This window comes from Vespa mandarinia, chromosome 3 (genome assembly GCF_050613455.1).
Source record: "Vespa mandarinia isolate Hongniang chromosome 3, ASM5061345v1, whole genome shotgun sequence".
NCBI classification, from domain to species: domain Eukaryota; kingdom Metazoa; phylum Arthropoda; class Insecta; order Hymenoptera; family Vespidae; genus Vespa; species Vespa mandarinia.
Window position 1 is genome coordinate 5,593,130 of NC_140812.1, and position 17,456 is coordinate 5,610,585.

Here is a 17,456-nt window from a genome sequence, read left to right on the forward strand (position 1 = left end):
GCAATTATTTTTTCTCTCACACATACACGAAGGTAAATTTTTTATTCAATCGTCGACATATGTATTGTAGTTCGCAACGTAACATAACGTAACATAACGCAACGCAACGCAATGCAACGAGACGCGATGCGATTCAATGCGATGCAATGCGATGCGATGCGATGCGATGCGACACGCGACGCGTTCTCCTCGAGGGTGTGGGAAAATCGAAATCCATTACGGAAATAATAGACGATTTTGTAGCGGGGGTGAAGAGATACGTTTTTGCGAGCTTTGCAGATTGCCAGGCATTGCCAGGTGACCGTTTAGCTCGCGGCGCTGAGAATTACGTGCGCCTCGACTCGTTCGATTTAAATTATCAGCTGCCTCGTAGCACGACGAGCGAAATTCTATCGTGTCGGCGAGCGAAAAGAGAGCGAGAGCAGGAGAGAAACAGGAATGAAGAGAGAAAGAGATTAAAGAGAGAGAGAGAGAGAGAGAGAGAGAGAGAGAAGATGAGTAGGATCGGATAAAACGAAGGAAAAAGAAGATAGAAACTGGGAGGATCGTCGATACCAGCTGCAGGATTTTAATGGTCAGGAAGATTTCGTGTATTTGATCGGCAATTGCTAGCACGGCTAATGTTCCTTGTCTTCCGTCTACTTCGAGATATCATCGCTTACTTTACGCTCGAACAGTGACAAATTTTTCCGAAATATCCCATCACATTTACATCGCATTAGCATTTTTGGAAAAGGAAACGAAGAATTGCATTGTTAACATAACCAATGTCTCGGGTATTAAAGATTAAGGACCGTAGCCAAGAAGATATCTATTCGAAGTCGACCGAGTTCATACAAAATAAAAGAATTATTGAATGTACGATCGACGTTTCTTTACTTTCTTTTTTTTCAATTTATTTCGAAACTCTTTCTCTCTCTTTCTCTCTCTCTCTCTCTCTTTCGTTTTCTCTACACCTGCGACTTTCAAGCGGTATAATTTGCTGGAAATCCGTTAGGTTATATCGAAGTTCTTCCTAACTCGGTCATCTAAATCGTTCTACGGGCGATCACGGGGGTCGTAACTTACTGTACGACTGACGAAGTAGTTAATGGCTGTGCAGTAGGGAATGGACAGCGGCCGGTAGGAGCAGAGTCGATCGGCTAGACACGAACAATGTGTAGGAAGGAGAAGATTGAGAGGGAAAAGGATACAGATAGACAGAAAGAGAGAGAGAGAGAGAGGGAGAAGGAGAGAGAGGGGAGAGAAAGAGATATAGAGAAAGGCACCGAAAGGTTGAGGGAACGAGAGATAAAGTAAAACTGCGAGACTGGCTGGAACTGGAAACGAAGCGAAACCGCGCGTGTTACGTGAGACCAGAGAGAAAAAGAGACAGAGATAGAAAGAGAACGGGATCGAAGAAGAGAGTAAAAGAGAGAGACAAAGAATGAGAGGGAGGGCAGATGGCAGATGCACGTTGGTCTCTAATGGAAATTAAATAAAACGAGAATCGAATGAACTGTAACCAAAATTGTGTTCGCCTGATGGAAAACAAAGAGCCGAGAGAAAGAGAGAGAGAGAGAGAGATGGTTTGAAACGAGATGAAAAGGAGGAGAGAGGAGAGAAATACAAGGAGTGTCTCGTAGGAGGTACGAGCTTGTGAGGATAAGTCTACTACGTGTGGTTCGAAGAGAAGAGAAGAAAAGAGAAAATAAGAAAAGGAAAAGAGGAGAGAGAGGCGGCTACCCTGCCAACCGGAGAAATACGTATCCAGTTAGTTTTACACCGTGCCTCCAATTGATTCGAAATCGATTGTCGTTCGAGCGATTTTCAATTGATCGATTAGGGGGTGGGTGCTCGCTCGAAAAGGACGCATCGACCCTCCGTCCTCGCATAGAGAACCCTGCCGGAGGACTTACTTTAAGCCCACGCCAATTGCATCTCGTTTTTTACGCTCGCTTCTTTCCACGTACCTTCCTCTTCCTCTCTCTCTCTCTCTCTTTTTTTTTTCTTTTTATGTTTTTTCTTTCTCTTTTTTCCTCTTCTCGCTCGAGTTCATCTTCCAGATTCAAGTCCCTTTGCTTTTTCCCTTTTCCTTCTTTTACCTCCTCGACGACGTTACGATCGTTTCATTCGAGTCGTGTACAATTCTCATAAAAATAGCAACCCCTTTTCACGTAGCTTTCTCGTTAGGCACACAAAGCCACGTTATCGCTAGCGTTATAAATAATTGTTAAAGATAATGGCATCGTTCGCGAATGCTGGGACAATTATCTCGTAATTACGCAGCCTTGCCGTGCAGGCGGTGCACCTTTCAAAACTTTTTTCTCAAGCTTTTATATTTCTCTCGTGAACACGCGGCTCTTGCAACGGATCGAAGCAAACTTTCCTGATCGATAAACAGCCGGTAGATGTTGCCCGTCTGCGCTCGACTCGCGCACTGGAGGAAGACGAAGGTGGAATACGTGGAAAGGGGTTGAATCGTATAAGGGAAGAGGGTTGTTTATTACGGACAGTGCAACAGGAAACGTTGGACGAGCCGGTAGTCGTTCTCATCATTAAACGGCTTCGTCCTGTCTGTTGTAATCCATGTTAATTAAATCAGTCAATGTGTATACCTAAATACATATATGTATTTATATAATGTACTATATCCATATATAGATAATGAGAGTTATATTAAACCATTGCAAACTATAACAATCACGAATGACTAGTTATCGCAAGGAATCGCGAGTCAGGACACACGAAACTTCGCTTCGATAAACAATAAACGATTAATCTATCTTTCGATATCGAAAACCCAAACGTCTTAAATCTTATGCCGTTCGTCTGTAATTGTTCGACATTTCTTTATCCCTAAAAATTGATATCTTTTCTTGAAATTAATATAAAAGAGATTCAAACTTAAGAATAAAAATAATATAAAAGCGAAATGATATTCTATTGAAAGATATCTCTTTGTGATATTAGATACTAATATTGAGAATTTAGCTCTTGAAATTGCAAATAGGATAAAGAATCAATTGGACAATTAACAATCGTAAAAAAGACATTTAACGAGCTAGTAATCTAAGGAAAACGGGTAGCACATACACACACACACACACATATACACATTAATTCTTAGACAGAATTTTCGACGATAAACGTAAGGTAGTGCCAGTACTCACAGCCTTACAAGACAACTCGCTAAGAACAAAAGACAAAGGCACGGAAAAGGGAGAAATAGAGAAGGTTGATGGTGATGGTGATGATGATGGTAGTGGTGGTGGCAATGGTGAAGGGACTTGGCGAAGGCCGGAAATAATGAAAGGGTGTTTATCCAGAATTAGGTCCTTACTCGCAGAGCAACCCCCGTGGTACCCCCATAGTCCATCGTTCGCTCATTCAGACAAATTAGCCCGGCAGCGATCCTTTGTAGTTTCGCGATTCAAAGCGCGTGTTACTTTCTCTGCTCGCATTCGTGTTGGCAGAGCTCTTCAACACTTCATTTGGACAGACCTCGGTGTTTCGCCAAAAGAATATAAAGGACAGACCCTCGACACTCCTTCGTTTTCTTTCTCTTTTTCTTCCTCTTTCTCTTTTATCGAACGTAGAAGAGAATAGTGAACTATCCTTTTTCATTTCTTTTTCTCTCTTTCGTACACTGGACTATCCATGTCGAATCACCGTCCTTCGTAAACGATCGCTTTTTAGTGGTATCTCATTATGAGTGAAAAATAAAATGAGACAATGAGAACGTTCCACAAAATTTTACAGAAAGGAGTTAAATTATTTTCATATTATGATTCAATTATTAATTAAAGAATATATTTATTTAGCAAATAACAAATATTTCCTTAGAACATATATACCTATTAGATTTATTTCTCTCACTCTTTCTCTCTTTCTTTCTCTGACTCTCTCTCTCTCTCTCTCTCTCTCTCTCTCTCTTTCTCTTTCTCTCTGCGTTCTACCGTTTTCCTCTTCGTTCTTTTTTCGTTGCCACCAACAGTACATTATCGTCGTGCCTGTAACGAGGATGAAACTGGAGGCTGATAAACGAGGATGCTCGTATTGTGCCAGCTGCGAGAGGAAAAACAGATGGTGGGATGAAACGATAGACAGCTTCTACAAAATGAGGGAGAAAGAGGGAAGAAGGGAAGGAAGGAAAGGAGCTGAAGAGGGCTGTAAAAGCTGGTTGGAGGATAAGAGAAATTGGAGAACAGAAGCTAGGAGGTAACGCAATGAGGAAAAAAGAATGAGAGAAAGAGAAAAAGAAAGGAAGAAAGAGAGATAGACGCTAAGGATAAAACCGTAAGGATCTATCTGGTATGTCCGTCGTATTTATTTGGTGCCGGTTGAATTTTGAAAGGAACGGGATATTTCGAACGGAAGAGAATCGGCAGACGATAAATTCGACGAGTCGTAGAACGAAACGTGCCTCGCGTCGTTATCGTTCGGTCGTGCCGGTTAGCTTTTATCATCGGCAATGTCAGGATTTATATACCTCTTGATATATGCCAAAATGTGGTAGCAAAATGGACTTTACACATGACCGATATTTGAATCAGCCCGCAGAACGAATAATTTAGGAGAAAAAAAAGGCTGGTAAATTCGATGGGAAAATGATCATCGTGAAACGAAAATTAATTCACTTTCCGAAAAGCACGTAGATCGAGGTGCGTTGTTTTGCGCGATAGGTAGGTAGTACTACTACAACCACGTACAACAAAGTTTCCCTCGTCGCAATTACAAAAGAGAGTGAGAGAGAGAGAGAGAAAGAGAGAGAATAAGTGAAATCTCGGCTTCGCTCGTAGTTACGCGAGGGATTGGAAGTGTAATTACAGTTTGCACGTTTCCTAAGTCGCATATCGTGTTTGGTCATGGTTTCGAGATCAGTGACTTGCTTTTTTTATCTTACTCACTATTAACAAATTGCATGAACGAAAAAACTACCTTTCTCGAAGATCACTCGCGTTTTCGTCTTCTCGGAATCTTCTTTGAAAAATTCGTTTCGTTCTTCTCTTTAAAGACGGTTACGCGTGTTATTTGGCGTACTGCCGAGTGCCGAGGAAATTCCTAAATAGATCCGTAAATAACATAAAGCGTAGAGAGCCAGCTTGATACCAGCGAATGGCTCGCGGTGATCCATTAATCTCGGGAATTAAAAGAAAATTAATTATAGTCGTTGCAACTTGAGTGGGCTCTCGTGATGGACGATGAGAAAAACGCTCGGATGGCAAGCCAACGAAAAAGAACCTGAGAGATACGAGAAAAGGATAAAGCTCGAGTAAACAGATATTACCTATCTACCCTTTTGCATTTCAAGAGATCTAAACGTAGTTTTCATACTTTATTCGATCTACTTTAACGTTGAGGAAAGGCTTGTCTAAACGATGCATCACGTTTGCCTTGTAATAACGAACAAGGTACAACAAAAATTAATCTTGCAGAGAGTATTACTGTTCAAACGATTTATAAGCCACATAAATAACGGAATATTAACGAATGTACTTGAAACATAAGATCGTTTGAAGTATTTTTAAGTTAACACCATTTCAAGAAGGATCGAAATTTCGCGGGTATTTGAATCGACGTACCGAATAGAATGAACACGAATCTATCCGGGACGGCAAGGCATCTCTCTTCCATTCATCCCTGCCACCCTCTTTCTAGCTTCGTCGGGACAAGTTAAATATTCAGTGGCGGCGGGTTAAGGATTCAGGAAGGGTGCGTCCCCCCCTCCCGATGTCGCTCGACTCGCGCGCCACGTCCTGTATAAAGGAACACGAAAATCCGTTCGCTGTGAATTACAGCGATGGGCCATCCCATTTGTTATCCAAGCCACCCCTGATTCCCGGTAATTAACTATCAATTCGTTGGATCGAGATTCGGACCGATAATGTCCCCGTGCGAGAAGGTCTCGCCCTTCAAACCAATCGCCTTCCCCTTTCCTTCCTTCCGTCGATTCCTTTTTCTCGATTTCATGGATTCCTCCAAGTCCATTGTTTATCGTTCCGTAATAAATAAAGAAGATAATCGTTCTCTCGATAGGAAATTTTTTCATCCGCTCTATCGAAGCGTTCCGTTTAACAGGACCGATTATTTGTCGGACGTAAATAATGAAATCATCGAGAGAACGTATATATCGGAAAATTGAGATGTATTGTGGTCTACTGAATGTAATATGCAATATTTACTTACGCGTTACGAATTTACTATACGGTTCTGTAATCGATCGAACAATCGAAATTCGAAAGCGAATTCGATAGCGGAAGAATTTTTTGTTTAATCGAAAATATTATTTAACGAATCGAGTAGGTAAATGAATGCGAACTAACATGAAAATGTAAATTTTTTCTTTTTTATTCATTTTCGAAAAAATGCTAAAAACTCGTATATTATATTGAATTCTTTCATTGTTTTTATTGAAAGCTCGAATTAATCGGGGCGACCGAACAATCCAGTAACAAATATGGACGATTTTTTTATAAATGATATTTCTGCATTTTTGAGAAAGTTCTTATTAACTAATTTGCATCCATAAGCGAAATAATCCGCATACAATGATTGTCAATTATTACTAGCTGCAGAATATTCCGTTCGCGAAAATATTATTCTGTCGCCGTAAAATATTTCATAAGTGCCTTTTGAGCAGTAGAGAAAAATTTCGAGATCTAGAAATTTCGGAACTTATAGCGCATTATCTTTTTTTCTTATTCATTGTTCTTCAGACCATTTTGACCGCTGTTAAAACAGTAAGTATTTCTAAAATAAATACAAATTTTAAGAACAATTTAATTTTATTATCACTTACAATGAATGGAGAATATTTTTCTGATTTATCCAACATGGAAATAATAATACAGTTGTTCCTTATTTAATTGTAACAACGGAAATTACGGTATTTATTATAGTGATGATTATAGTCACAAATGTCGGGAGATGCATTGGGGTTACATAAAATTCTCTAATTAGCCACGCATCTTCAAAGTTCGCTCCGCCCCCTACAAAGTTAACTCCGCCTCCTACAAAGTTAGTCCCCCTAAAATTAGACTCTCTTTCTTCGAAGTCAGATTCTCGCTGTCAGATTAACCACGAAGTTGGCCATTTTAAAATTAACCCCCCTGCAAAATTGGCCTAGCCCCTTCAAAATTAGCTCCCTTTCTTACACGGTTAACCCTGCCTCTATAAAATTAGCCCCAGCACCTCTTCAAAGTTACTCTTGCCCCCTGTTTAATTAAGTTCGTTCCATTTAGAGTTAGTCCGCCCCCTCTTTTACACAGTAGGCTCTACAAAATTGGCCTTGCACCTACAAAGTTAGCCCCGCCCTTACAAAGCTGGACACACCCCATACAAAATTGACCACGCCCCCTACAAGGTTAGCCCTGCCCCCTTCAAAATAAAAATTGAAATAAATCGAAAACGTATGCACCTATTCCATCCAATGATAACAATGATGATGATCAGTATGATAATAGTGTAAATGCAGATTTTGCTTGGAAGCAAGAGAATTTTGCACTAATAATAAATAATTTTTCTGCCATATGTGGTGCGACCGAAGAATGTATATTCATCCAAATTCTTTAGAAAAGGAACTGATTTTAAGTTGACATTTTAATAAATATTTGCGATATATTGTTATGTATAGATCATTTCGAAGATTACCACATTAATTAAAAAATCTACGAATTATCTTTATATTTCTCTTAGTTTATTTACATATGTATGATGTAATTCAATAATAAAAAAAATATATATATAAAAACTAGCGTTAAGCGATAATGCGCATTAATACGGGCCAAATGTCGACTGAACGTCTCTGACGAATTCGTCGACTCCATTTATCGCAGTCAGTGGAATAGATAAGACAGTGTGGAGCTGCCGCTGACATATTTGTCTCTATCTAAAAATTGAAAGAGAGGAAGAAAAAAAGAGTGAAAGGGTTGATAGTAAGTAGATCGTAAGATAGAAAGGTATCAGCCGCTTATTAAAAAGAACCCTTTAGTTGGAGACAGGCGTCTTTGTTCCTTCTGTCTTCTTTTCGTGAGAATAAGCGATCATTAAGAACCCCCGTTTCAAATGAAATCAAAGGCGCGAAATTTAAATAGTCTCTGTCTTCGTTTTTGTAACTTGAAGGAATTTAAACCTTTTGAAAGTTGGTCGATTTGTCTTAGAAACGTTCTTCTTTATCGAATAGCACTCGAATAAGACTAAAGGGACGTTTCACGCATCGAACGCTTACAGGGAGTCTCTAGAGGATCGAGTCATAACGAAGGACGTACGAAAGGAAGATCGTGGAATGAGGAGGAAGAGGAAGAGGGAGGTGATAGGTGGATAAGGTCGCACAAGCGTCTCTTGATGTCTTGGCTAGTCCGAAGAAGCCATTATCCGGGCGGCCGAACGGCGAACCGTGCTTAGCTCAGAGCCGTTCTTCGGTGACCTCGATGGCTTTTCCTCCTGAAGCTTCCACGTGTAGGTTAATCCCAAAGGGCCTTTCGGTACTGTGGCGACGTTACTGAGAGGGGTGGGAAAAGACAGTCTAGAGAAGACAAGGTGGTTGGTAGGTGTATCCCGCGAAGTGGGTATCTATTAAGGAAGAGGTAAAGGGAAAGGGGTGAGAGGATAGGAGCGAGCGGTTCCTTCTAAAACTTGTAGCTACTCGCAAGGAAGGAACTTTGTGTGAAATGCGCCTTGAGCACATCCTGCCGCGTCTGCTTCATCCTGTCTTCCATATTAACGCTCCTTCCTTCATCTTCCTTATTCTCGTGCCAACTTTCTCCCTCCTGAGAACGCGAGAAGCTCGCCGGTTTCTCTTCTTCTTCTCTCTGTCTTTCTTCTCGTTTCCTACGGATCTCTTGATTCGTCGTTAAAATCTTTGAGTTATTATCTCCAGGAGATGTTACGAGCAAGCTTGAATTTATGTTTCAAATATAACGTGTAAGATTTGAATGATCGATTAAAAATAGTAATTATTACGAAAGAATAAACCTTAATATCTTTCACATGGAAAACATATCAGAGTTCATATGAAATATCAGTTCTACCAGATATCTCTCGTATTAATATTTGAAAATGGACGACTGGCTCTACTACTGGTTCGGCTAACGTTATTAAACTACTCGTTGAGAAACAAAGAACGGTCTCGGTTGATCCTCGTCACTAGTCCGTCGACTTTTCGCGAAACAACGGTTTGCGTACCCTACCCGTACGTTTAATTCAATTAAGAAACCAGGATTTCTCGGTGAATTTCGTATGCCGGTCGTGAAGTGCAACCGGTTGGACAGAAGCCTAATTTCTCGACCATTCTCTGGCGAGTGGTTAGCTCGTTTCCGCCTATGACTGCGAAGAGATCGAGGACTGACGAAGCGATGTTTGTCGAAATCAAGCAATCAACCCCACCGAGAGAGCGGAAAGTATGAAGAGAGAGAGAGAGAGAGAGAGAGAGAGAGAAAGAGAGAGAGAGAGAGAGAGAGAGAGAAAGAGAGAGAGAGAGAGAAAGAGAGAGAGAAAGAGAGAGAGAGAGAGATGGAGAATAGAGAAATTATTTCTGGCAGTGCTCGTAAAAATTAAACTGTCCACTTTCTCTCTCTCTCTCTCTCTCTCTCTCTGGTCAGCCATAGCAGCTTTTTCCCCTTTTTCTCTTTCACTCTCCTCACGTACCAGTTCTCGAGATAGAGTCGAGGCCAAGAGGAAAGTCCAGAACCACTTTGCTCCACCGAGTTATCCGACAGTTTGTGTCCCCGATGCAATAATGGTTCATTTTGGTTGCACGTACAATCGTGGTCTTTTGCCTATTCTTTTCCGTATCCTACCTTTTACCATCTTCTATTTTTCTCTCTTTCTCTCTCTCTCTCTCTTTCTCTCTCTCTCTCTCTCTCTCTCTTTTCTCCTTTCTTTGTATTTATATATTTTTATGAGTAAGTAATATTTCTATTTGGAATTGTTTCTAAGTAATAGATACAAGATGATAAATAGTCGGATAATTAAATGAATGAAAGTACTTTCAGTTTTCTATAAATTTAAGATCATAAGAAATCAAGAAACTATGAATCAATTTTTAATGAGCAAATACTGAAGGAATATCACTCTGTAACGAGGTCGGTGATAATAAATACTCTACCATTGAGATGTGAAATATTCTATATGATAACTTATCTTACTTTACCGAAGACGCGTACATTTACAATTCTATGGAAGATCATTTACTTTTTATTAAATGATATTCTCGTGACGTTTTAATCGACTCGTTGATAGAAGAACGAAAAAGAAAATGAAAAACTGAAACTTTGAAACGTTCACAAAAGAGAGATCGGGAGTATCGCGATTGAATTTTCCGACAAACTTTCGACGTGCCCTCCTGAGAATATGAAGAAAGAGAGTGAGTGTTCGGGCCACGTCTCACGGAGAGCTTTAAGCGATACGCGTGACAGTTTCACAAGGTTCCAACGAAGAATATCTACTCTCTCTCTCTCTCTTTTTCTCTCCCTCTCTCTCTCTCTCTCTCCCTCACTCTCTTGACTTTACTAAAAAGATTAATGCAGGCCGAGCTTTATTGTCTTGCGTAGTTAAATTATAAGAAAAAATTTATGTTCACTCTCGCGGGATCGCTCTAGGCGATGTTTATTGCCTCATAAATAATAAAGCAAAATTTGAAACGTCCGAGGCAGCACTCTTAACCTCCTAGTGCAATTAAGATAAAGACTTCGTTGGAAGAATTTAAATCGTTGAAGTACGTAGGTAATAATAGATGCGTTCGTATAAGTTTGAAGAGAATTATACGTAAATATGGGCTCGTTATAAATCTCGAGGTTTCCCTATCAATAGAGTAAACGTAGTATGTGTCTGTGAGCATGTGAAAAAAAAGGTGAAGAAAAGACAAAAAGCTTTGTGAGGCGAGTATTTATCTTTCGTCTCGCTAATTCGCAGCTTTAACTGGAGTTCCACATGCATCCTGCCAAATTGCCCCGCGACTTTTCAATCCGCATTTCGACGCTGCAAATTGTGAGTAAACACACGCGATACTTCTTTTTTTCCTACTTCCTTTCTCCATCTGTTTTTTACCATGCATTTCTCTTTTTTTAACCGAAGCACCGATAAAATTGCGTCGCGATTCGAATTCTTTCTTTGTGATCACGCTTACAGATGTAACCGGCCACGCGTAGAGTAGCGCACGCGCGCAGTGCATCGGCCGAACCGACAAATCGTATTTGCCTTTGGCATGGCAAATATCAGCGTGACGGTAAATATCCGTTAATCGAAACGCGCCAAGCAAACAGTAAACAATCACTGATACGACGAACGAGACGGCAATGCCGGTGTGTGTATTAATATAAGAGAGAGAAAGTCTAAAATTCTTCGTGTTTATCGTTTGTAAGGGGACTTTCGAAAAATCGAAAGTTGGAATCGAAAGAATTTTCTTGTTTTACCAAATGCGTAACATGATAGGCGTTAAAAATATTCGTGAGAGACAGAGGAGGGAGAAGAGAGAGAGAGAGAGAAAGAGAGAGAAAAGATACACGTGGAATGTAGGACCAGCATGCTTCGTTTCACGAGTCATTTGTTCGAGAAGGAGTGGGAGCGCTTTGTATGCCACAGGATTCGCATAATGTGCGTGTGGCAGGTTGCCGTTTAGGCGAATGACCCTATTTACCCATCTGCCGTGGCAGAAGCTGAGAGTCATCTCCGGTCTATCGTAAATGAAAAAGAGGGAGAATGGGAGAGAGAGAGAGAAAAAGAGAGAGAGAGAGAGAGAAAGAGAGAGAGAAAGAGAGAGAGAGAGAGAGAAAGAAAGAGAGAGAGAGAGAGAGAGAAAGAATGAAAAAAAAAGATACGTCGAAGAGAAGTGGAAGGAAAATGGAAAGGACGAGTAGTTGATAGAGAGGGAGAAAAGAGAAAAAATGCATCCACGACGGGGTAGTTAACTTGATTAATCGCATATTTATGTATCAGGCCACTTTACCGAACCGGTAGCTTTCTTCTTAAGCTCGGCTACGGCTACCTCCGGTCTCCTCTTAGCCCGGCCCTCTTCCATGCTACTCCAAAGGGAGCTGTGCCCCGCCTCGTTTTAACGTTGAAATAATGCAGGCGAAATAAGGTCGACTAAAATGTTTAGAGAACTAAGCGCGGCGCCGTGCCTTAAATCACCGCCCGACGACGTCGACTGTCTCCCCTTCCCTTTTCTTTTCTCTTTTTCTTTCCTAGACTTTCTTCTTGTATTGCACCCTCGACGTACTCTCTTTCTCTCTCTCTCTCTCTCTCTTTCTCTCTATCTATCTATCTCTCTCTATTTCTCTCTTCTCTTCGCTTACTCCATTTTTCATCTTTACTTTCTCTAACCATTTTTCTCTTTCTATATCTTCCACTCGTATATATGTATATATATATATATATATATATTCATATGTATGTATATGTATATTTATATGTATATGTATATGTATATGTATCTGCCTACGTCTATCTCATACCACTTTGACTTCCCTCACGACGAAAGCTCCGAACTTTAAAAAGCTACGCGGAGTCTGGTATACGTTGCTATCTCTCTTTCTCTCGTTTACTCTTCCGTGAGGAATTAGCGGTCGGATTCGAAAATTAATTAAGGTCCTTTGGCAACGGAGTTTCGCAACGGAACCGTACCGTCAACGTACTTTTCGTCGTCATCGACTGGATCGAGATTTTATTTCCTGTCGTTTCCATCTGAAACTTTTCAAGAGTGCTTCTCTTTCCCTCCTGTCTCTCTCTCTCTCTCTCTCTCTCTCTCTCTCTTTCTCTTTCTTGCTCTCTGCAAAAAGAGCCAAATTTTTCATTTCAATAAAACACTTTTGAAATGAAAATTTCCGAAAGGAATGAAATACACACACACACATATATATATATATATATATCATATATCACATATATATATATATATATATATATATATATCATCGTACTAAATAGGAATCTTCGAATTTTAAATATTTAGCTACATCGCATTAATGTCTATATTCTTTGCTCATATATCGCAAATAAGCCTCGCACGTATAACGAGGTTTACCGTAATTTTGATGCTGTAGATAAAAGGACAGAGATACGACATAAAATCGTAAAAGGATAACTGTGGAGAATGGCGTATAACGGTCGTGTTGCCTGCAATATTTAACAATAAGACATTACTGCAAAACGTTACTTCTTGTTTAACTTCATGACTACCTTCACGAGCCAATAAAAGCGAGTGTTGCTTCAACGTTTCTAACGGCCATGAGAAGCGTTCGTTCGAAGCTTCGCCGTTCTCTTTTATATATATGACGACTTTCGAAATTCTTTATTGACTTCATTCAAAACGATAATTTAACTTTTGGATCTTAAAACGATACGTTCAAGCGCTTTTTTGATAAATTGCTTGTGAATAATTTAAAGCGAGGCTAAGTTTTCTTAGACGCGCAATTTCAATTTTATTCATTTTATTTAATTTCTTTTATTTATGGTCATAGATTTTTTAATAACTTTATTCACGATCGTATCTTCTAATATCATGTCAAAATTATATTCGATTGAATGTTTTACTTAATTAATTAAATCGTCAGTATTTGATTGTACTCATTTAAGTTGATAAATAATAGGATTACATAGTAATAACCATTTCAATTCTTGACGTTTTTACCATTATTTGATGCGAAAGTCGAAATCATCTTGATTTATAGAATTTTTCGAATGCCCTTCGAAAAAGGGATTCCACGAGAGATTACGAAGACACTTCCGAGACACGCGGAATCATCGTGCTGCTTCCCGAAGCTTCCGAGAATATCCGCGGAAAAGGGATTCCACGGGGGAGTAGGAAGATGAAAGTAGTAGATTGCAGCGTGCGGCACGCGTCGCTTAGTGTGGATTCCAAGACAGACGAAGAAAAAAGAAAACAAGGTTGGATAGCAAAGGAATCATTTAGGATTCCATACAGTATCCTTTTTCTTCGCACTTCTTCTTTCTTTCATTTGATCGAAGGAAACACTTATGTCACAGCTCGATGGATTTCCAGACAACTATTAAACTTTAATATTTTTTTTTTTCTTTTCCTATATATATATATATATATATATATATATATATATATATTTATTTATGTAAACTATATTCCTGTATTAATAAATTAAAAAAAAAAATGAACATTCCTTTTCTTTTTTTTTTTTTAACATATGCCTTAAGATATCATTACAATCTTTTCTACATTTTGTACATAACTACAAATATATTTTTCCAAATCCAAAATCATTTCTCGATCACAATACGGAAGTATCGTGAATCGATTCGTTTTCGGATTTGCGAGGATAAAATTCTCGCGCCTATTTTCGGCATTATGCTCGAAAGTACCTACACGTTTTCCAACACGAAACCATCTGATTTTGAAGTCGAATGGATATAAAGCAAGCACCTAGCTGCACTTGACGGATACACCATGTCTCGCGACGTAATTTTCGCATATGCGCTTGAGATGCACTCAAGCCGACAGTCAACCTCTAGCTATCTAGAGTCGTCGAGCTTTCGCTTACGAATCGCGAGCTCGTAATATGAATAAAAATGCCACTCTTTGTCATTTCTTAAGTACTATCTTTCATAAAATAATTTATTAAATCTTGCCTTTCTCGTATGCAACTATTATCTAGTAACTTCCCAAGGAAGTATAGCTTCGAAGAAGAAACGACATCTCTTCCTTGATCATCTCATCCTTTCGTTTAACTTCGTAAAAATATCTAATTTAAATGCAGCTATGTAAAGGACACTCATAAAAAAAGAGAGAGGGAAAGAGATAGATAGATAGATAGGTAGATAGAGAGAAAGAGAGAGAAAAAGGACAAGAAGGCACGTCGCATAAATCTACATTTTACTTGTAAATCGTCGTTGAATATAAACGACTGCATCTGAATATTACTTCGTTGGAACTAACTCGTCGACAAAGTGGCTTCCCGATAGCTACACCTCGGGAAATCACTTTTAATGATTTTTCCAAATGTTCCCAGGAGCTTCCAATATCGCACGTAACTTCGATACTACAATAGATAGGTATAAATGCGATACATCGATATATAATGTGTATCAGTATCGGTATAATAATTCAAAGGTTTCGATTGGCGATGGTTCTGTGCATTAATGTTTCGATGCATAGCCATCCGCTTAAAAAATGATCGATTGCATTAAGAGATTTCTGGTATAACTAACAAATATTTTAGCTTTATTGCGAGCGGGCCTGTTTATCCGTAAAATGGTGGGCTGCATGTGTAATGCATTGTTTGCGTAGTTGGAATATCGCCATGCTCGAAATTTTGGCATGGTATATTTTATGCATTAGAAAAGTTACCGCATATAGTGAGAACGGCGTATACTAGCGTTACGGATTATCAATGCGCAATTATAAAATGATCATTATTGACAAAATTATTGATTACTATTTCTCTCTCTTTCTCTCCTTCGTGATGTGCTTAATTATCATCTTATAGTACGCATAAATTTCATCTTATATATTGTATATTATGTTCGATTGAATCATTTATTCATCCACCCTCTTCCTATGTATTCTAATTAAAAATAAATCCAAGTGAACGTAACCGTTAAGTACCGTCTAACCGACGATTGCATTAAAACAGATTATTTAAGTTATAGCAATTCCGTGGCTTTCCGACGGCTAATATTCAGATAATGGAACGAGGTGCCTTCTCGTTTCGAATCGACGTAGAAAGAGGGAGGAAAGATGCTACGGAAAGAGAAGATAGTAGAACTACGGTAATAGAACTAAATCGAAGGAAAATACCGTCTCGGAAAGTGTGATCTCCCTAACAATGGAGGATGACAATTGATAAAAAAAAAAAAATTAAATAATCAGAGAATAAATTCACGAGATGACAATTTGCAAAGCAACAATAAAGACAATTGTATTAAACTAATTATATCAAACGATACCTTAACAGAATTTATTAAGAATTACGAACGAAAACTACAATAGCTTCGAAATAGAAAACGCAATATACTTGTTTAAAAAATAACAATGAACAGGAAGGAAAAGAAAAGACAAAGAAGAGAGAAATACAAGAGTCATCTCTCATTCTATCCTCTCTTGGTGGCGCCTCTGTGGATACAATTCGCCGAATCGCTCTTCCGTTGTCGTGTGAAAGAGTGAGAAAGAGAGATAGGGATAGAGATAGTAAGAGGAAGAAAGACGAAGGAAGCCGAGAAGCTCTAGTAGGTATACTTGACTTAATTTTCATTCAGGGCATTCCGCAACGGCAGGAATTTCGAGCCATTAAGCACTCGCTATCTTTCGCCCTCCCCCTCGGTGCCTTACTTCCACCCTTTTCGCTTCGACGTTCGTCGTGCGTAACGCAAAGGGTGCGCCTATAACCGCGGACTACGTGGTAGTTAGACTATACCAAGCTCGCGCAAGACTTCCTCCTTCAAAGACTCCCCCGTTCCAACACCCCCAAGTCCTACCTACTACCTTGGCACCCCCATCTCGTGTCAGAATTATTCTGTATAATTATATTCGTTTCGGAATGACACCCCCGGGGCTCGAAATTGAAATTGAGCTCTCTTGGCATCGCTATGAAGATAGAGAGAGAGAGAGAGAGAGAGAGAGAGGGAGAAAGAGAGAGGGAGATGAAGAGAAACTCCTCTCTTGCATTTCTCTCTCGACGAAAACGACAACGACAACGAGTACGGTTTTCCATAGCCACGAGCTAAAGCTTCGTTCTTTGCCCTTAGCTCCTGTTTTTCCGCTTGCCCTATCCCCAAATCCGCACGTCTTAATCTTCCCTGGAATTTCGGTGCCCACCCTCCGGCTATTCAAAGGACTTTCTCGTGAGGAATCAGCCGCAACCTCGTCCGAGTTCTTCTTCACGTTCTCGATGCTTATTTAGAAATTAGATTATCATCGATAAATCTTCGTTTCGATGCTCCTTCCTTTATCGATAATTTCATAAATCTTATTCTACGTGCTCACCAGCTCGAGGATATTCAATACCACGAATTTGGCAACGTATTTTATTTCGTTGGAACAAAGTGGCTCGTAATAGGTAATTTATTCGTTTCCAGATCGTTCGTTCAATGAGAGATAGATGTCAAATATTTTTAAACAGAATGAAAGAAAGAAAGAAAGAAAGAAAATGGTTAGAAAAAAGTAAGACTAGCAAAAAATAAGAGGTACCTACATTTGTAGATAGAAAAATAACTGAAAGTAGGAAAGCAAGGGTTGAAGCCTGATTCTAGATCGTACCTTTTGAAATATATCGAAGGTTCCAGCAGACTCCAGGTATCTTTTATTTTTAAAGTACGTCTATCTGAGTGGTCAGTGAACCATTTACTCAGCGTTTCAGAAAGATCTCCTGCTAGAGAAAACAACGTGTACTTCTTGCTCAAAGGCTTTGCAAACTTTTTCCTATACTACTTCTCTCTTTTCTTTTTCCCTTCCCCTCCCCCTCTCTCTTTCTCTATCTTTTTCACAGTGGATTTCCTTTCAGTTTGTT